Consider the following 22,831-nt stretch of genomic DNA (forward strand, 5'->3'; position numbering starts at 1 on the left):
CGCCAAGGCAAAAAACGCACAGAAGACACGCGAGTTGCAGGGCATAAAACCAACAAAGGCACGAAGAAAGGGGTTCACAGTTGAATAAATCAGCGCAATTGCCGTCGATAAATAACCAATGAGAGAACACCATCAGACACTATTATTAATTAATCAATTCTTAGCAATTTGTGGGCACACACCTTGTTCGCTCTCAATCTCCGTGCGCGCAACTTCTTGAGCCTGAAAATTGATCACTCACGATCTCACCCAAGATATTTTCCATGACTTGTCGGCCAGTGGAGTCAAAGGGGAGGCAAAAAGACACCAAAAGATGAGTACGGGACCTTTTGCCGCCGTGATTGATTTGCTCTGCGAATTCTGCGAGTCCCTCTTGATGTGCTGAAAAATTACTCATGCAATTATGTTTGGGGAGAGGAGAAATCATCCCACCGAAACCGCGGCCGAGTGATACTTTTCTGCCTTCAACTGCGCTGCTGTCTCAATTATGATGTTGCGTGCAACGGGAACCTTCGTGCGACTCGCCAGGTCCTGATGACTGGCCACGGACCGGCCAATTGTCTCAAAAGTGATGTGGAAGGCGTCAAAATTTGAATAAGCACCGGAACAGTTGCACATGACATGGAACTGTTGCGATATTTGACCACTTTCTCAACTGTCCAGAGACACAACTCAATACTAAAACTATATTAAGTGATTTGCCATTCTTAGCTGCTCCATTCTGAGCCACACTGTGAGAAGTTGTTAATTGCAGATATGCAGTCTAGGGTAGATAAACACAAAGCACTCCTAGAGGAAGTCAGTGTGGCGTGTTTCTCTGGCGTTGCGCAATCTCGTGAGTGATTCTGCATTGGCACATCTCGCCATAGGTGGAGGATCGTGAGGACACCTTCATGCTCCTCCGCAGAGGCAATGACAGAGGCAAACAAGAAGATGCTGTTACAAAAAGCACCTCTCTTGTGGTGCAATTAAATTGTGTTTCTGCAATTCTGCTCCTTGTTTGCTTCTCAAATGTGTATTTGAAACACTTGAAGCATGCACATTTATCAATTCACGACTTAATTTCACTTCTTATTTACAATTTAATAAATTCTACCGCACTGCGCGCTGGGGCTCTTTTTTGCCGCACATCCCGCGAGAGACGTGCTTTGAACGTGTGAGATGAAACAGTTTCGGCATTGAAGATCTCTCGCATGCGGAATCACTCTCACACGGGGAGAAATCGCAATTTATGAGCTCTTCATCTGCAACTCGTGTGAGCATCAATCTCGGTCGGTCAAAAAATTAATTGTACCACTCTCGCGGGCTCATGACAAGAGCAGGTCGCGGATGGTTAGAAGGACTCGCGGCGTGTTGCGCAAGAGTGTCGGTAATTATATCAGTTGGGAACATCGATACAAATAGTGTTTAATTGGTGGGATGCTGAATGGCGAAAATGCGCCGCCTGACAGATCGCAGGCTGTTGTGAATATACCCAGCGACTAACGAGCTGCCATTTGTTCGCCAATGGAGGCATCAATGGAAGCTGCGCGGCTCCAAGGTAACAACTCTTCAATCGGAATCGCATCTCGCGGCTCATCAATTTGGCCCAAAAGCACACGCACAGAACTTTTGCCCGGGCGCGAAGAGCTTTTTTGTCGCTCGCACAGCGTGAGGATCGCGTCAGACAATCTCACTGCAAAGATCGCGAGTTGCGCAACTAATTACACCCAGCATTATGTCGATCGTTTGGGAGTTTATGGGCTCGCCGAGGCATTTTTCCCTCTGGGGTTGGAAGGCCATCACAATGCGGTGCGCGAGGTTCAATTGCCGAATCATTGGGCTCATTGTTGCCTCATTTCTCCAGCTGATCTTGCGCCTCCTTTGCTCATTAGTGTATTTGACTTAGGATGACGCGCTATTGCGAAATGCTCAGCGGTGGATTAATTAATTTAAATCAATTTTCCTGCTCATCGTGTACGATTAATGTACAATTAAATTGCGTTCAATGATTCGGTTTTGGGGCCTTTGCGTGAAGTGTGTGTGTGTGTGTGTGTGCGTGTGTGAGAAAAATGCCAAGTCTGATATTTCTTGCACAATTTTCGCCATCTTTCTCCATCTCACGCGTGAGACTCCCTGTCTCACCTGTGATTTATATGCTTCTTGTATAGTCACATTGAATACTGCGCGATACAATTTATTCCAATTTAAATGGTTCACAGCCGATTATGCGCAAAAAACATTGTACCACTGACTCCTTCGGCTGGTACGCCAGATAATTTCCATAAATGTAAATAATTTGATCTCAAATCAGTGCCAATTTTAATACGTCTTTAATGGGTTTTTCTTGGGAAAATACCAAACACCGTGTGGCGCACAGAAAGTCTTCTTTGGCTGTCAATTGTCTTGCACAAATGCGTTTAATTGCATTTTTGCCGTTTCTATTTCACCCAGGGATGACGAACATAGAGACTTCACATGCTCGCGCGCTCTCTGGAGATGATTTGTCTTTGTTCCATCGCACAGGAAGTTGGCCGCATCTGGAATTCTTGGTGTTGAGAAATTTCCCACCTCGGCGAATTATTGAGATGTCTGCGGCGTATCTTGTGAATTTTCTGCACCGCAGCCTCATAGTGGCTGGCAAATAATTGACAGCACCCTGAAGAATATTGTGCTCATAGTTTGAACACGTCTGTGGTATTTTCTCTCGCAGTCTCTGTCTCGTCTCGTGATTGGCATGAGTGAGACTCCGCGAGCGTGATTTATATTTTTTCCGATGCCGGACGATTTTATGTCAATTATTATGCAACCTGTCAATGGCGATTTGTGCTCCAATTTTCAGACACCGCACAGAAGCACTTGGCAGTGGATCTGAGAAGACGTGGACAGGTTGCGCTGGCGCGAGAGGGAGAGATTGAAGTCTCCCTGTCGCGATGCTGTGAGATTTATTTTGAAGATGATTTAGCGAATGTCTCTCCGCGGCTCTTTGTCTGCACACGACGGCGGAGGGACAATTAAAATTCCGATCTATTGGGCAAGACAGCCGGTAGCGCAGTGCTTCTAGAGCTCCAGATGATCTGGCGTGAGAAGAAAGCGGCGCACGCGAAGAGTGGTCGCAAAAAGTGCGAGACAGGCTGAAGAACATTTTGCGTAAGTCATCTCTAATCTCGGGGAATCTCTCCTTTTGCTACCCTCCCAGATCATCTTGAGCACTTCTTCGCATCTCTTGTGCAAATTGTGTACACTCAATGCCTTGTCGCTGTTCGCGTCTTTATGTGCACAAGTCTTATAAATTAGCTGCAATATTATTTAATGGCAAATTATAGTTTAACATGAAGTGAATTCTTCAGCATGGAACACTTGTGCAATGGATGCCGATTTTTGCTCGCACAACTTGCGTGCTCCATCCGCGGGATTTATGGATGGCGATGCTGGTCTACTTCCAGAGAGCACCTCAAATGATACTGCTGCGCAGCCGTGATAGATGGCGAGTTCTCTCTCAATCGCGGATGACTATTTAATTGCACTAGGCGCACATTCATGGAGGATGGCCATTCATTTTTGCCACTCGCAAAAGTCGCGAAGACGACTTCTGGATACCCATGTTGAGAGATGATCTTCGCAATTAGTGCTGATGTGTGAGAATTGACCCCGTTTTTGCTGCACTCGCGAGCAAATAATGTATTTCAATTTGTGCCGCATATGAAGAGAATATTTTATTAAAGTGCATTTTTCGCAAATGGATGAGATTTCGATACGACACAGGTCGCCATCATTAAAATATCATTTAAGAGTGGGGAAATTATTTTGAAGCACATTCTTCGCTCCTGCCAGCACCGAGGCCTCCTCGAGCTACCGTTGATAAGCCGTCATTAACATGCCATACTGTCTTCATGTGAGCCTCTTGAGACATCTCTGGCTATTCAATCAGCGGCCACACAGCGCATTTTCACTTCAAACTCGCCTTTTTCCTCCAAAAACACTCGCCAGCACAATGTTTCAATCACGCTATCAATAGATTGCGGTAGAAAATGCCAGGAAATACTACAAGGATTAGAAGGAAAGTGGAATAATTTGCGTTTTCTTCAACAAATTTGACAAAAATTCACGTTGACTCGACAATTGTGCACACGAGTGTACGCGAGTGGAGTCAATTGACGGTCTCAATTGCAAGAAGTCGACGATATTAAAATTTGCAGCTCAATAAATATAACATGCAGCTTCTCAATCAACTCTTTGAGCGCACATGAGACGTTCCTCAAGTAGCTCAATGGCAGCTGATGCAATTGTGCAGCCTCAGCATGGGAAAATCCGGCGAGCGAGAGTGCCTGAAATTCGGGCGCCCCTTCTGATCGCGATGACGAAACGGCCGGGAGATTCTAATCGCAGCCCCGCGGCGATGGCATCCGATGACGCAAGAGAGTCGCCCGCGAGTGACACTTTCACCAGAGGGGGAGTCTCTTGGCGGCGACGGAGAGAGTGGCAAAAAGAGCTAATCAGACGCACGATGAGCATGGGAGCTAATAAATGGACGGCCGAGGCAATTTTCCATTAAGGTGGATGAAGATGCGGAGGAAACAAAAACACCCACCACTTTCTAAATGGCCCTCGGCCATCATCATCCGCAATGAGACTTGGCTTAATAGTCAATCAGCAATGGGCCGAGGTAATTTAGTGATTTACACCTTGTTGGGCAAAAAGTGCAGAAGCCACCAAATGAGGCGTTCTTGGCGGGAGCGCAGCATTTGGATCACATCTCCGCGCGCAGTCTTCCATGGGCGAAATCACGTTCAACGCCGCGCCGAAAATATCTGTCTTTCATCTCGCGCACATTCCACCGTGGGTATTTTCATTATGAGAAGTATTTCATAAAACACTGTGTAAGTGATTTTAATGATGTCTCCGCAACTGTGTTGCCCTCCCCTATGGGCTGCTCTCTGTCTCGCCACCTCGCGCTGGATGAATAACTGCGAGATGAAGTACCATTTTGGGTTTATTAACATTCCACCGCGACACAGGGGGGACATGAGGAATGAGCCCGACTTGGCCGAGCGCATTGATATAAATTTAATGAATTGGAGACAAATCGACAAAATGATTATTAGTGCAAGTTTCGCCACTGTGCGCTCTCGTCCTCGAAAGAGAGCTGCGCGATTAATGATTGCGGAGCAAGGCAGCGCTGCTCTCATTGTCTCGTCTGCCTCTGGACTTTTCACTCGCGAGAGTGTAGTAACTCACGTCTGATCCAATTATCAGGTGAGTTTCGAGAAGGAGGAATTATTTATATTCCATTATATCAGTCTTTTGTGCTGGGCTTTTTGGGTCGCCTTCGCTCAGGCTCGGCAAGAAGTTGCGGCTACTGCGATTCGTGAAACAATGTGTAATTAAATTTGGAGAATACTGAGAGTGATTAAATCAATCTCTAATCCCCAATCGATCTTAGAAGCCTTGTTTGTCACCCGAGACAATGGCATCTGAGTTTTAGCTGTATTGTTCTCTCAATGTCGCTGCATCTGAGGTGATTTCTTCGCGATTCGCCCTTGGCCCGCAGAACAATCCCGAGTGCTGAGAGCTGTCTCTGATTTGCACACGGGTGTATCACCACCAACCACCAATTTCTCGTGATGTTTATCGACTCCTCAGAGTTCAGAATTGCACTTCTGTGAGCGCCCATCGAAAGGGGGCTTCATAAATATTTTCCCGCTGAAAAGTCACTCTCTGCAGTCGCTGGGACGTTTGTGTGCCTTTAATGAGGAGCCCCAGAAGACTTCCCCCGGCGCACGGGGGGTCAGGCGAAAAAATATTGGATGTGAGGTGAAATTTATTCAGCAGAGATGGCAATTTGTTGATTATGGAATATTTTCCATGTCAGTGGCGATTTGGCGGCGAGGAAGAGGTAATTCAGCAGAATGGGCCTCTCATGAGAGTTGTGTGTTGGACATTAGGGAGAGCGACGGATAGAAGATGCGGTGTAATTACTTAAAAATCCATAAAGTCCATCTTGAAATGGATACTCTGTGAATAGCACACTTGCGAATGGGGAGAGAATCGACCATAAATTGGCCAGGAAGAATGGCATGAAATTCAATCGCGAGTTAAAATGTCGTTTCGGCCCAGAGTGAAGAGATCACGCTAAGTTATGGCTGCTGATAAAATTGGCAATTGTAGTAATCGTACAACGAGATCTCGGCGCTCTCTCTCGCGCGCGGGATCGATGACGAGAGTCTCCTAGACAAATTGCGACGCCCAAGAAGGAGCGTCGCAGCTTCTTTGTCTCATTTGCCTTGGCCGCTCAGCGTCAAATTGCCGCATGACTGCGAGATGGGCTTATTTATGTGTATTGTCTCTATTTGAGGTTTCACTTGTGGGCGAAATGTGGAAGCGCTGGCTTCTTTTCCGCCACACCGCAATTTACGATCGCCACTCGGTCGTCTTGTGGCCATCATCATCGACTTGGATTGTCATTAAGAAGCGCACGCAAGCTGCAATTGATGTCCTCGGCGTGCCAGGGTGTACGGAAAAATGATAATCACTTCTATACACAATAATCAGCGGCAATAAATGTCAATGGGAGCAGCGCGGTTTCTCCCCAAAATCACCGCGCCAACGGATTCTGTGGTGTGCGGGATGCGAGATGGTCAATTGCTATCCCTGGGCCCTCGTTTGTGCGCCGCGCGATGCAATTGTCAAGAGAATTTTCCGCTAATTTAAATTAATTTCCCATGGAATCCGTGACTTCCGCGCAATGAGAATGCGGGCCGCGATGGCAGCCAAATGAGAGTGATATCAATTTGCCCCAGTGATGGAGGCTGGGCGCAAAGAGGCCCCAAACATGCCCAGGCAGCCGGCAATCGCGCAGACAATAATAACGGATCAGTTTCTTTTATTGATCTCCACTTCTTTCCAGCTTCAACTTGGCAATTTGCGAGCTGATTGGCAACCCCGAGCCGGGTTGTTACTCGCTATAACCATTAAAATTTATTTTATCATTCATTAATACATTTTTCGGCCAATTAAGTGGAGAAGTTGGTCTTTTTTGCCCTCCGCATCTCGCCTCCGGAATGTGCCTTGCTCCTGCCCGTGGTTGTGCGCTTATCAGCTGCAACTGAGCACGGCCATTTCCCCAAATCGCGCTGACAGTAATTCTCCGCGCGGACCGCGAAAGATGAAATTTCGTGTCTCTGGGCGAGAAGGTGGGGAACAAAAAGGCATCACTTTGATCAGTGTTTTCGGAGTATTATTTGAAGCACGTACATGTAAAGTAAGTGAAACAATGCACTTCTTGTACGATTCACGAGTCACCTCGTTAACCAAACCTTTATTTGGCCATTCCTGTGGGGAAACACACATCAATGATTGGGACTTGATTCGTGTGTCGGCTGCGCCGATGTGAAAATTTTAATTACCCTTCAGTGGCCCTGAAGCAGTCAGACTGAGGGGCGTGCAAGTCGTAAATTGAAGGGTGGTTTGAAAATTTGCAAAGTATATGCTTTGTACGGATTTTACATCCTGTAAGATGGGAAAATGAGCCCGCTTTTATGGGCTGATAAGTGATGACGATGAGTCTAATGTTTCCCTTCATAATTTACTTGCACTGATTGCTCTTACTCTCACGTTAATTGTGCTGACAACATGACTGTCCTGCTCTTTGTTTGCATTCCTATATCACGACAGGGAAATGTAAAGGTATTCTTGTATCTCTTTTCCTGTTTCTCTCGAAAGCGTTCCGCCAAAGTGCACTTGTCAGCCTCTAACTGGCGGGTGATGTTGACGTTGGAGGAATCAATTGACAGAGCCAAAACGTGCAATTCTTGCAATGTAAGGACACAATTTGAGCAATGCGACGAGATGACAAGTGAAGAAATCACGACAGAGATCTTTCTCGTCTTATCGTCGCATCCCACCGCCTCATGCCGACCATAAACGCCCCACAAATGGTATAAATTATCATTTGGACCGAGAGGCACTTTTATTATTATTTTTATCACACCAGCAACTTTCTCGCGAGCTCCTAAAACGCTCAGCATAGCGCAAAGAATTGGTCAGGCGCGCGAGGTAATTTTTGGTGTAAGTCTTTAAGAGACATCATTAAGAAGGAGCACTTTATGCAATTAATTGCAATAAAAGTTTTGGTGCAAGACGACTCTGTGCCTCGATTTATTTAAATTGAGCTTAAATAAATTTTTTAATGGCCAAACGAGTTTTTTAACGATGTACCAAGCTAATTTCTTCTCATTTGGCCACTTTGCAGCATTTTCATGTGATTTAATAAATCTCTGGACAAAAAAGCACGACGAGAGATTGAAACTCCAAACTGACCGCTTATAAGGAGATATAACATCGCGGATTGTCACATTTTTAGCGTTGCGCGCGCTGGCGAGAATTGAGAACACTCATGGGGATTTCATAATTAAGGAGGAAGCTCTTCAGTAGCTCTCGAGGGCGATGATGGCTGCTGTCGAACAGCAAAGGCGAAAAAAGAGCAAAGTGCGAGTTTGAGTGTGAGAAATTGTGGGCATTTGGAGGCGTTTTATTGTCTCTCCACATTGACCACAATTTGCCTCTTCGCCTTGTGCGTGAAAAGATGGAATAAAAGACGCGCAATGAAGTTTTATGCACAATTTCACGGTGAATTATGCAGTATTTGCACATATTGGCGCACTCCAGCCGTCTCTCAATAGGCGCGAAACACTCAATGGCTTTGACAATGATGGTGTTTCAATTGCATGCAAATATGCAAATGCTGCCGCTTTTTATTTACACTCATCCGTGAAATCACAACCTTTGCAATGGCTGCACAAGAGCCACCAAATTGCATCTCCAGTAGCTTTAAGCTTCCTCATGATTCACTTTTCACATCACTCTCTTGGCTCAAGCTTTTGTGTGGCGCTCGAATGCCTTGACTTTTCCTGCACTGTCATCGAGATATTTTCTCACAATATTTCTGCCCCATGGGCTTCCTCGCACTCGCAGGAGTGGTGCACCGTGACAAACGGGCGGTCGCGCGCAGTGCCCGCGAAGTGACTTAAATCTAGGAGATTGTAATGTGATTGATTTCGAGTCATTAATTTGAAAATTTTGCCTCTGAAGTGCAAATTTCTTTACAAAATCCCATCCGGGTCGCTATAATAAACAACTAGAGAATATTGGCTATCTTTAGAATGCGAAAAATGGCTTCAAGATTTTCTTCCTGCTCCGGGAAAATGGGAAAGTCAGAATCAAAGTCTCTGCAACATAAGGTCGCTCTTCAATAGCAATTATCGTATACGCTATAAGAAATACGGACCAGCCTTTGTTCCAGAGAAAAATTGAAGAAAGTAGATTTTCAGCGTTTTTCATAACACATTTTGCGCAAAGAAATTAAAGATTCTTGTGTTCAATTGCATTTAGAGGTAATAAATACTTATTTCCGGGTGTTTATTGTCCTTTAAGAGACAATAAAAAAGACCATGAAAAAATGGAAAAGATTCTCAAAAAATATCGATTGTTTCCACGCCAATCGTCAAATCAATTGATATATCGAAGAATCGAGTTTTGGTCACGTAATATTAACACCTTGCAATCCCCTGCGATTGAACGCATGGCTTTTTCACGTACCTTTTGCTCCTTTCTCAAGCATAAACCTGCAAAAGGAAGAGAAGAAAGGGGTTAGAAATGCAGTAAAGTCCATGAATTCTTATCTGATGCAACTGTACAAGTGGTTTTTCGTACGGAAAACATTCGCCTTGGAGGTCTGTGTCGGCTTTTCTAGTATCAACCATCAATCAAATTACTATTTGACTTGGCCATGCATTCAATTATTGTTATTAATGAAATGTAGCGGTTTGACACAATTAAAGCACACTCAACAAATTATAGCCCACTAATGGGCCATCAAGATTGCCCAGAGTAAAGGGACACAGAGGGCAATTTCTCAGCGTGTACCTGTGCTGTGAAATTCACAGCAATTAATAATATGACGAATGCGAAAGAGGTATGAAAACATTTGACACATCTCTGAGCAGCGATTGAGAAATGCATGTGAGTGGTCATAAAGCCATAAGATGATGGAATGTATGAGAATTGATCACAAATTGCTCTCCAGATGGATCGCACCATTGAGAAGATGTGATTCTCTAGCGAGAAAACAACACGATTTTAATTCTTCTGGGTGGAAGTTGAGCACTCTTCGGCGTAAATCAGCGCGCTGGATGATCGATTCAAGCAGGCAGTCGGCGAACGAGGCATTTTAGGCATAAATCACACTTGCGCGCATTGGCAGAATTCACCTTTTCTCTAATTCAAAATTAACACGCAATGCACACGATAAAAACACACACTCGACTCTGGCTGAGGAGTGAGTGAGTAATGTTCGGCGATTGCGGACTTCATCTCCTGATGCGTGATCGCGCGTCATCATCGCGCGCAATGTTGAGGGAAAAGTTATCATTTTCACACTGGGTGAGAGACAGACTTTTCATATACATTTCACCCGAGACGTGTGGCTATTTTACATGTTAATGAAGTGTGCGCGCCTCATGAGATATTTGCAATTATGCGAGATGTACTCAATTGGGGATCAATCTCGTGTGCAATATGAGTACAACTGCTCACACGCTGCGAACATTGGCAAAAGTGTTAATGGGCAGAATAAATAATATCACATATTGGCCGATGTCCGTATTTCCGTTCTGATCGCGAGAAGATCCACCAGATATGAAATCACATTGAATTAGTGCCGCGCGGCGAGCGATGCTCGCACATTAAGCAAATAATCAAATGCCTCGGCTATTTACAGCGTCCTCATGTGGAGCTCGCGGATGGTGATTCATGGTGATCACTGTGAGCTTCCAGCATCCACCGCGGGCGCAGGGCGCGAGACGGAGATGGAGAAATAGCGAGCGAAACCTCCCACGGGCTCCGTTGGCATTTTCAACCCGCATTTGACGATCAATTTTTCCACGACGACACACTTTATTCGTGCCGACGCCACGGGAGAGTCGGCCGATGGTGTGGAGAGACCATCGATCAACTGACCCATATTCCCCAAGAGGATCACCTCAGCGACTCCACGAGGCGAGAGTGTCACTCGGGTGCGTGGGCGGCTCATTAATGACCCGCGCGCGCGAATCTAGTTCAGCTGCCGGACAAAAAGTGTTGAATTAGACTCCACAGCGCTGGATAAATTGCCAGAAATTAATCAAAAAATGCGTATCCGGCATTTCTTCTGTCACATGGTTTAATTCACACTGTAAATATTGAGATTCCATTCCGCATAATAGACTTGTCGTCTAATTCCAATTTATGATCCACCAAATCCAAACGGGCGGGAGTGAAACGGTGAAACTCCATGAGAAATGGCAAATAGCAGAGCATTTCTGTGATATATGCGAAATAAAGTGGTTTTGTCATGGCGATTAATATGTATATTGCTGTATTTTCTTCATTTTTCAGAGCTGCAAACAGTAGGAAAAGAACGCTTATCGCGAGGATTGAGCTCATATATTCTTGCAAAGCTTCAAAGCTGAAAAATCGTGATGAGAATTGTTTTTTCCCTGTCTGGATATCCATCGAATATTTCCTCCTTGATCGTCATTGTGAGGCACGCGGCATTTGCATAAATGAGCAAGCAAGTTGTAGGGCATAATGCTTCTCTTGTAAATTGCCATTATGATGGCAATTTTCATGTAAGAGCTGCGCGCTCGCGAGGACGCCACGAGGAAAGGAACACAGAAGACCAAACGTGAGGATTGCATTTACGGTTAGAGTTTTATGGGTGCAATTGTCATAACTTAGCCACTGGCCACGAGGAGCTCTCGCCACCCAGGAGGACTCGCCATCCAGGGATCAGCTTCCCTGTCTCATAAACATGACGACGCTGGGGAGGAAAAAAGCGACGGGGAGATGTGAAATGACGGCAAATGGCAATTAGAGATTTCCACGTGAGATAAATCGTGATCCTCTGAAGGTGCAGCAAATAAAACATGAAATTGTTACAACAAAGTCGCTCCAGATTATTTACTCTCCTCCACCCCACATTCATCCTCTGGAGACCGCAAGACAGACTAATTGATCGAGTGTCTCGAGACCATTGATTTATTGAGTCACTCTCTCTTCCCAGCCAAACGTAGGGCGGTTTGGCGGCTTTGTTGCCGCGCTCGCGATGCTCAGGGCTCCCATTTAGTATCGACTTTGGACAGGTACCGAATAATAAAACTGCCAATGATCGCGATATCCCCAGATTGTCACATGGTGGAGTGCGCGAGAGACGCGGAAGATGCAACGGAAACTCGCCAAGCGCACGCACATCGCGAGATCGCGGTGGGAAGAGTCCCAGAGACACCACGATAATTAATAGCCTGTTGATTTTACTAATGTTCACTTTCAAACACTCTAGCTACAATTATTGAATTTATGTTACTGCGCGAAGACGCCACAAACCACACAATTACTTCACCATGCACTTATAATGCATAATTAATAATTATATACGCCGTCGTTTCATTGGAAAACTGTCCCTCTTTTCTCACCACTGGCTCTCGCCATCCCCGCAATGGCAAATTCCAGGTGTGAAGTCGTAATTTCCACGAGTTTCACTGGACAGAATGTCGAGTCTTTCTCACAGTGCACGCAATTAGACGGCGAATTCTAACTTCTATCGTCCATCACTAATTTCCGATAGCATCTCTGTTGGCAATAAACATCATGGCTTTCCCTTTCGCATCATCGCGGTTTGTCAAGCTGATCGGAAACCAGAGGTTCAGCCCATTGAGATAAGCGTCAGCCTCTCGGACAGCGGCCGAGAGATCATCAATTCAGCCCAAGATTCAACCGCTGTGCACAGCGGAAGGACAATGAAAGAGATCGCGGAGAAATTACCATATTTCCAGCGTCTGCAGATGAGGGAGTCATCAAATAAATCCACCTCCTTTCAAGACCAAACCAATATTGTGCATTTTCTTAATAGACTTGTTATGGGTGAGCTTCTCGGTCGATTACTTCTCTGTCTCTGGTCAGTGTGGGATGGTAAAATGTATTGATTTATATCCGTGATAGCGAATAAAGAATATAAATCGCCTGCTTCGCGGTGATTCATGGACCGAAGTCGATGGTAAAAATAGTCACTCTGCCGATGAGACGATAAATCCTTGCGGAAATGTCTCTTTGTCCGCAATTTTGTGCAATTTTCGGGCCACGGAGGAGGAATCAAAGTGAATGGCTATCGAAAATGGGCGGAAATCAAGAGCGAAATGCACTTGTTTTGGCTCCCAAGGAGAACAGTATGTGAAATTGCTGGTGGAAATAAAAAATCGCCTCGAGAAATGGAATATTCTGACAATTGAATGCTACAATTGCCTCACCTTTCAATTGATACACATTTTTTTTTCGCCCCTCCATCGACATGACGGCTTTCGTGTCCATTTAGTGGTGAAAATCAAGGTAATTATTGGACATGTGAGAGACAAGCTGTGTGAGTATCATTGATGATGATGAGAAGAAGTCGCAGAGTTTCCACAGAATCATCCATCAGTGTCCCACATATGGGAATTTTGTGATGATGGTTTTCAATTTGCAGCTAAATGAGAATTAATTTCATCAAGTAGCCAAACTGACCGCCAATCCGATGATCTATCTTCTCTCCCAAATTCCTTCCACCATCATCAATTATTCCGATTGAAGAAATAACACACGGGGGAATTTTTATATAACTGTTGAATTTAATTTCTTCTGCACGGCGTGGCCAAAAGAAGACCAAAGGCGCATTAGATGCGAGACGGGGGCACCGAAAAAATCTCACTGGGTGATTTTGATTGTATAAGGCAAAATAAACTCACTTGTGTGTCTCTCTCGAGAGAGCTGCTGGTGGGAAGCAAGGTGCTGCGGCGCGACACACTTGCTTATTTGGGATTCTCTGCAGCGTGAAGAGCTGACCCAATTTCCGCTTAAGGAAGGCCCGTCGCCTTCAAACCCGTGCTATGATGGGTGCAGATTGGACTGTGACAGCAATTGCTGTCAACACCATCGATCTGTATAGCTCTAGATCGCCTTGGGCGGGCCGAATCGTCTTGTACTCCACAAAGGTAACAAGAAACATACGGGACTTCTTGCCACTCTCGCCACAAGCTCGGTATCAATAGAGAAGGAGTCGCGATAAAAAATGAATCGAATTCATTCTTGTGCGATCCACTAGAACTGCGCGGCCCAGGTGAGTAGATCGCGGTGCGTAATTAATAATGTGACTCGCGAGTATGGGAGTGAATGTCTATACAGAACGGCGCGCGGAGTCAACCGCAGGTATGCTGAGAAATGGTCTGTGATCATTAAATATGGGATCGACACCCACACGATCGTGGAATGTCGCTCAGATTTGACCTCATCTCGTCGGCGGGGGCACGCGACTCGGCGGCTTTCTTCAGGTGCGTCGCCGCAGATCCATCATCCCGCTTTGGGAAGAGATCACCCATCTAAACGCACTCACTTAACACCTCCGTGCAGATGAAAAAACCGCCATGCGACTCGGGCGTACAGAACTCGCGAGCGAGAGAGACATTTGAAGGCATAATTGGATGGGTGAATGTATTCACTTATCAGGAATTTATGCTGATTTTATTAACACATCCAGAGACCACTCAAACGGAGATGCTTCAATGATTAAATATTCCACCAGCTAATTTTCACTGGCACATCAAATGAGCTCTTAAGACGCCAATGAATAATTTCCTATATCGCCGCCTTTTCGCGCAACAAAATTGCCCGCCTTGGCCAAATATTCATCTTCTCGATATATTGAATATCAATTGAAGCTCATTAGGAGCTGCGCGGCTGGCATTTGGGCATTTCACGGGCCGCGCGCTCTCGGGAAGGCACTTTGGGTAATTTTTGCCTGGGTGCAAATTAATTGAGGTGGCCAACCTCATATTTTCTCACTTAAATCACCACCGCGAGCACTCCGGTAATTGTATGCCCATCCGATTGGATTAGGTCTTGTATCATTGATTTTGAGAGCGCGAGAGAAAATGAGGAAGAGAATGATAATATAAAGTGACTGCCCAGGAAATCCCAATGAGAATCACCATCATTTTGGGATCATGATACTGAATCGGGCGGGAAACTGGGTTAATGTGATGTGGTCATGTTAACCCAGTTCAGTCAGGAACAACTGGAGGAATAAAGTGAGAGTGCGTGTGATTGCAGTGTCAGCGCATCCGACAGATTCGATCTCTTGGCTCAAAAGATCGAATTGTGCTGGAAAATTGACTGGTGGATCGAAAACCATGAAAAATCGACTATTCTTCGTTTAAGTCGTACATTTTTTTCTCAGAAAATTGTCTTAAACTAGACTCACTCACGATTTTCGGGACTTTTCTAATATTTTTAGACTCTTACAAAGCTTTGAAGAAAAATTTATGTAGAGTGTGAAAAGTTGATTTGGATAAAGTGTACTCAAAAACTATTAAAAATCGACTTTGGAAACAAATAGTTTCAGTTTTCTTTAAATCCCACAATATTTCAATCAAAACTTCAATAATGAACTAATAAAATCAACTGAAAACTTTTCAAAAAATATTTTTAGGGCAATATTAGCATTTTAATTAATAATTGGAAGGTGTTTGAAGTAAATTAGACAAATTTTGAAGCGTTATTAACGCTAAATTTTCAATTTTTCTCTCATTTCCGTGGTTTTCTATAGAAGAAGGGTTGAATAAACTTGATTTAACCTATTCTCTTTCCCACAGATTATTCATGTGATCTTGTCACACCTTTAGCTCCTTTTATGGCCTTGCTAATTGCCATAATTGTCAGTGCGTGCCATGCGTGTGAACCACACAAAGTGTCCTCTTAACGCATAATCAGTTGATTTGCTCCGTGGAACTGTTTCATCGCCAATGTGATGAGTTTGCAAATTAAATCCTGTTATTTTAGGCGTATATAAACAAATATCTGGTTTATAATTATGCTCTTGCGTCAAAGTTTTGATCATTTTTCACAATTAGTCGGTGGCATTGTTATCTACATACATAATGATGTGCGGAGAGCCAGATTTGTGGTGCGCCGTCCAAAACACGACTATATTTTCGATAATTAAATATTTCGGAGATATTTCTGCACACAACAGAAAAAAAAATGAATGCATTATAGATAGACATCAGTAGCCTGCAAGATAGCTGATTATGCAAACTACCCATATTAATTTGAATAAGCACATTGATTGATATCTGAGATAAAGCATGAGAAAATTTCACCTTCTGTCGCGTCAACTATTAATCATCCACGGCAGTTTGGAGTCCGATCCCCGGGACTTATGTGTGTTTTCGCCCATGGACACGAAATCCATGCACAGCCGCTCATTCACAGTCGACACACCGAAGTTGTAATTGCAATTTATTCGCGCTGTGTGGCTTTGTCAGTCGCGGATTTTGTGAGTGTGCACACACTTTATAATAATAATGCTAATAATTTTCATATTTGATCTGCATTAGACATTCTTCTGCTATTGGCAATTAACGCAATAAAACACGTCGCGAGAGACAGTTTTATGTGATTTAATAAAATATATCTGTCGCGTTATTTACGATTTGATGAATTCAAACAAAGCCCCACTTTTGGCCGATGCCGAAGAGGAAGATGGTGGGATGGATGGGAAAAAGTGTATCTGGCGAGTAAAAGAGATGATTAGGCTAATTGATAGGCCATTTATAATCGGCTGACACACGCAGTGTCCCAAGAATAAGAATTCCCACGAGATTTATTGACTGCGGGAAGCGACAAGAGGATGGCATGAATTAGTGTGGACTGAATGTTTGATTTCGATATGACATCATTTCTTCTCGCTTGAATATCAATCTGCGCTCTGGTGGCAAATGTAACACTCTCGAATCGCTATTAATGAAGAGAAAATATAACACTGTGAGCAGTAAATGTTTTGATTTCTTTTACACCGCATTTGGCGCATGTGTGAACAAAGAAAAGCGAATTTCTTCCCATTATTCTTACCATCTCGAAAAAACCTTTCAAAATTCACCTTCGATCGCAGCGAAAGATGCATAATTTCCCACTAACGATCACAATGAACTTGCGTGATGATCTTTTTCTCCACGTCCACCTGATCTCTCATGGTGGTTCTCCCAAGATCGTGCATTTGTGAATGAGAGCTTAGAGGTGCGCGCGGCGTTCTTTCGCAATGGCGTGTTTTGTGAATTTGTTCTCTTGTGGCCAAACACTAAATCGCACCATCCGGGTGGTGTGACAGCTTCGGGAGAGCCTTGTCTCTCACTCTGCCAGATTCATAAATTCTGCCATTATGTAGGAGAGTCGCAGCAGTGACAGAGAGACTATCGCGGATTCTGTTGGTGTGCGCGCGCATAAGCGCCCAAAAATAGCGAAGCCTTGCGCAATCCGCGCTGCACAATGGCAGTGATCTTTTGAAGCGCACCGCTTTTGCTCTCAATTCCACCCATTGGTGATGATTTTAATAACAAAAGATCGCCGGGGAATTCACTTAATTGCAGACGATTGCACTCTTATGCAACACCCCTGCTCGTCGTTCCATATCGTGGCTCTTCTGGTATGTTTTTTCCACCACAAGCGCGCCCGCGCGAGGGTGTCCGCGGAGACTGACAATCATCTCACCTCAATCGTGCACTTCCGGCTGGCTGATTGCGCGCACCGCGCTCTTGTCGCCATGAACAATTGCCATTTGATTAGGACCGGCACGAATGGGTGACAGACACGCCAGAAGAAATTGCAGCGCGCAACTTTTCCAAAGATGACGAATTCGTGCCGAAATGCTCCAGTTGTTCGCAGGTATTTCTCTGCTTCACTTTTATTCACACCACTCTTGCTGGAATCCCAATTGCGCTACTCCGCCGCGGTGGATGATTTTCTCAAGGCACACAGGGAGTCAAGGGGAAGATATTCCAGTCAGAAGTGGTGTACAGCTCAGAAGAAGTACTTAGGAAAGAGAAGTGTGTTTTCCGAGCAGAATCAATTCTTATGCTAAAGTCGTCAAAAATTAAGCATTTGCATCCAATAAACATTGCTATTCTGCACCGTTGATGCCAAGACACACTGTAAATTGTATTGAACTCGTACATAACCTCAAAAATAGTCATTTGGACTTGGAAAATGGCAAGTGGTGTACAAATTGAAGGCATATTATCTCCCCCTTGCAGGGAGCTCCTTCATCTCATCAGACGAAAAGATGCCGATAAAGAGTAACGAGCAACTTGGCCTCTGCGCGTTTGAGCCTCAATTTTGGATGTCAATGAGCCTCCCAGAGAAATGTCACTTTTATTTACATACTATTTTATATAATTTTATGAATATTGTTATACATCTTAACCAAGAGAGATTGGATTGGAAGAGGCGCAGGAGAGAAATTAAATTGCCCCGACATCGTGAAGGAAGAACAACAGTCTTTTCAGGTGACATTCATGGACCTTGACATTTTGTGTGATGAGGAGAAAAATCCGCCATCCAAATGGTAATCTCATTATGATCGCGCACTGCTGATCGCGAGGAGGAGGAAGAGGTTTTTGTCTCCGCATCGCCGAAAATTGGCTGCGCGCGTTGTGTTGGTGAAAAAGCACTTGGCGAGAGATCACATGCCAAAAAAAGCTCAGTGGAATGTGTGTCAAGAATTCAATATTTGCAAGTGGAGGAACCACTTTGATTCATGATTGGTGAGGGGACAAAAACTCGTGTCAAAGTCTCTTATAGAGTTGTGGCAAAAAGTCATCGAATAACCAGAGGAATTTCTAATGCAATTCCGCGATTTCTTCATCGCCGATTGGGAAATGAGAGAGAAAAAGAGAGAAAAGGGAGCAAACCAGAGGGCAAATCCTTCATCGCACAGCAGACAAGCCAGAGATGCCGCTGAAGGTGTCCGCGAAGACAATGCCTGTGTATATATTTCTGTTTATGACTTCTTCGTACACTATATGTACACCTAACACCACAAGAGTATTGGATTAACATAAATAAATAAATCTGCATAATATAATTTTACAATGATAAATTTTAGCCTACGGGGCAACATTTTCAAAGCACACCACATCAGAGGAGGAGAAAGTTTCGTGTGCTTTGCGGTTGGCGCGAAAGAGAGACAAACCGCCGATCGCACTTCCCTCTCAATTTGATTTTATTCATAAACTAACCGTGGCGAAAAAATGCCTCCATGAGCGCAAAATTTCATTCATTCCCAAACAAAATACCACAACATGTACAAAATGCTGGTACAGATTGCTCTTGGGCAGCTCAAATCCGCCGCCGCCAGGCTGAAGGAGAGCAAGACGGGCCGCCAGAGGATTGGCTTCGGCTGGCAGGAAGACAAGGATTCCGCGCAAACTTCCCTCGGGGCAGCAGCGTGGAGTGGAGAAGGAAGTGAGGCAGAGATATCTGCGTGCTCTCAATTAAGCGCTGTTGGCCAACAGCCAGAGATTTCCTTATACAAAACACACCCAATGGCGTTGCTCACTGAGCCCGTGGGGTTAAAGATTTCTGTGGCTTTGGCTGACATGGAAATGGTGATCGATTTTTTGGCAGGCACACGATATTTAATAAAGTGAATTATAAATTCACGGTTATTGTGCAAGAGACAAACATGAAAAGCTCCAGAGCACAAATAAAGCAATTAATGTCTCAATTTCCGCAGTGGGTGCAAAAAGAGCTTAAAACCTTCAGAGAGATTTTGTTCTTTTTGTGCATGGATTTTTTAACGAGCTGCAAGTTGTAAAAAATTCCGTGATATTTGCTCTTTAGCGTGCATATATTTTTCTCAGTTCGCGATGAGAGGCCAAGAGCATTGCAACTGAGACGCTGGGCGCATTTTCCATATAATATTCCGTTCCTGATTAATTAAACAAGATAAAGGTGTTAAACACCCAACAAGACACAATTGTATAATGCATTCTTATGGCTAGTCATTTTATCTTGGTCGGAATTAATTCGCCATAGAGTCAAACACTTTTTATTACTATCTCGTGTACCGGCGACTTGTTGAGTTCCACGACTCGTTAATTCGATACAAAGAAACACACCTCAAAAAATTCTTTTTTGCCCCAATGCGCGCACAGTTCTCAAGCACATGAGACGCGAAGCGTTCTAATAATGCAAACCCATGGCAATAATAATAATATGCGCGCGAGAGATTTTTCCATCGCTGTGTGTCTCTTCCACGAGTCGCCGTGCGGAATGCACTGCGGTGGAAAAACGGAAAAAGAGCGCGCTTGGCAATATAGACAAAGTGCAGAAAAATCATTGCGAAATGCCCAGATCGTGCCTGCCCTTGCCACACAGCGCGGAATTGGAATATACGGCAGTGCCGCAATCAAATGGGATGCATCTCTCGTATCAGGAGCAGAAGTCGCAATTTGTCATCAGTGCCGTGCGCAGCCCAAAAGTTGCCAAACACTGTGATGCTGAAGATCTTTCCGACAAGGGAATTTGTCGCGCCACGATTCAAAGATGCAAGAGATCTACTTAACACTCCGCCGCCTTTCGCAATTGTCACCGCTCTTTTGCTGCACAATTTATTAAATTCAAATAAATCTATTTCAACACAGTTCGTGTCTGGAAGCCCGAGTGCGATCAATGCGGAGAAACACATGGGAAATGTGTCAAAAGTCACGTCACACAGTTGCAAGAGATGACTTGAAGTGTACTCAGCAGTTGCGTGCAACTGCTTTGTCGCTCAATCTCTCTCAAGTCTCGAGCTGCTGCCGAGGAGAGATTAAACAACTGCTAATCTTGTGGTAAAGCTATCTTTCTTACTGTAACCGGATGTATTATGGTTTTGATGAGTCCAGATAGCCAGCATTATCTTATCGTCTTCCAAATTTATATGCAAATCCTTTCTGCAGCTCGGAAATTCCACTGCAATTCGATCTCTAACTCCATTCAACACTCGTTCTACCGCATTTGAGAAGCTTCACATTAAATTCTATGGATTCACATTAAGATATTCCTCTCAAAATCAATCACTCAGCATACAAAACCAAGTACAAAACTCCAAAAATATTGTGGCTTAGAGTCGAAAATTGCTCAAGAGAAGTACATATGCTTTTCGTCATATTCGAAAAGCATGTAAAACGGTAATAAATCCTCATGGACAACAATTTATTCAAACTCCAACTTTCCCACCCTTCGTTGATGGCCAGTTTCTCAGCACAGTAGCTGCAGATGTTGCACAAAGTCCGCGCCGCGATCTTCATCTTGTCCACTCGCGAATCCTGCTCGACTCTATAAATTGTCCCAAATTATTTAAATTGCCTTTCCCACAAGACTCTCTCTCTCCATCTCTCGACAGTTCGCCCGGGAATGCCGCAGCAATTCCAGGCATTCGCGGTTCTTGGCCGCCAGAGACAACTCCGGGCGGGTAAATTGAGTTGCGGAACGCGTAAAAAAATTGCCCATGCACCCAAACGTGCATTTTGGAGGCGGTCTCAGCGCAAGAAATCGTTTAATAAAGTTGTAACACATCGTAAATTCACCCGGTGTTTCTCCATACGCACTGCTGGGGCCTCTTCTGTCCTCGTCTGGCCGCCAGGATGGCCAGCACTCGCTCTCCCCACTCGCGGTGGACTCCAATAAATTTTCGGCGCTCAACGGTGAGCTGCGACGCCCATTGGAGTGGGTAAAAATCATAAATTGACACCTGAGAAATTAAGTCTCTGGGAAGGAACAATAAATTGCTGGGTGAGAGATTTCCCCAATGGAGATAAATTCTCTAGATCGAGAACTCTGTGCGCCGCGGAATGGGAACAATGAGTCCGATGGATCTGGGCGATGGTGGATGGAGATATCGGTGAAAATTCCAGTTAATACGGCGGTAAGAGCTGCACACCTTCCCTTTGTTGACCATCGCCAGTGGATGGTGAATTAAAAGTCGATTTTAATCGACTTGTATGCCAACAGCCAATTTATTTTGCCCACAATAATGTGCCAATAAATCATCGAGATAACTCATTTACGCACAAAATCCCCTTTTCTTTTCCGCTCCCCAATTGAATTCACACTCTGTGGCTATCGTCGGAGAGAAACACCCCAAGAATTTCCAAGACACCGCGCGCATCGCATCGCCCCAAGTGGGACTCCACGAGTTGAATATTGTATACAAATTCAGACTCACGATTGAGATGTCATGAGATCAATGATTAAAAATAAAAATCATGTTAAAATGCATTTTGGTATTTTTTCCACCTCCTCTTGTGTTATATCTCATGTAAAGTCTCTTATTTGCCATTGACCACCATATATCAATGGGCGCGAGGGAAGCGCGCACATTCGTACAAGACAGGCGCGGAGATTGTCTCTCCGCCAGTGCGTTCTGTTCCCACATCTCACCGATATTATTGTGCCTCTTGTGTGCCCCAATCAGCATCTTCGATTCAGAGGCTGCCAGTTGACACTGTTTATGGGATTTAATAAATGATTAACAATTTGAGCGACATGACGGGAAATTTGTTAGCTTCTCCGCGCCACTCTCGCTACAAATTAGAAGACAAACATCCACGTCTTTCCCTCCTTCTCAACTCCTTCTTGTCCACCTTCTGCAGCGCAATTTTGACCACAAGTCGCAGTGTGAGTGTCTTACACAGGAGCACAGCGCGGTCAGAATTGCGAAGAATTGCGTAATGGTAAATGGACAATTCGTGTCTTGCCGATTAAGAGCGCCTATATTTTACCAAAGTGCCGTATTATTAATGCACTGGACCAATTGATGCCTCTTTGTATAGAGAATCCTCTCTCTCTCTCCCCCTGCGCGCGAGCCTTGTGAAATATCTCCACAATCTCACCCGCGAGATAAATCAAGTGTTCGTCCTCGGGCTTTCCTGGCTCAAGGCGAAACGCCCGCAGGGGTTTCTCGTACACA

The 22,831-nt window shown here is 44.6% G+C and overlaps 1 protein-coding gene across 1 annotated transcript in view; it reads right to left on the reverse strand.

Moving 5' to 3' along the window:
- Window positions 1-22,831, reverse strand: part of LOC132264805 (uncharacterized) — a 71,627-nt gene that overhangs the window by 26,727 nt on the left and 22,069 nt on the right. The window contains exon 2 of the mRNA XM_059765128.1: window positions 9,577-9,602. The gene's annotated coding sequence lies outside the window, so the exon portion shown is untranslated. The remainder of the gene's footprint in view (window positions 1-9,576; window positions 9,603-22,831) is intronic.

The sequence above is a fragment of the Phlebotomus argentipes genome, unplaced genomic scaffold (assembly GCF_947086385.1).
Source record: "Phlebotomus argentipes unplaced genomic scaffold, Phlebotomus argentipes genome assembly contig_2, whole genome shotgun sequence".
NCBI classification, from domain to species: domain Eukaryota; kingdom Metazoa; phylum Arthropoda; class Insecta; order Diptera; family Psychodidae; genus Phlebotomus; species Phlebotomus argentipes.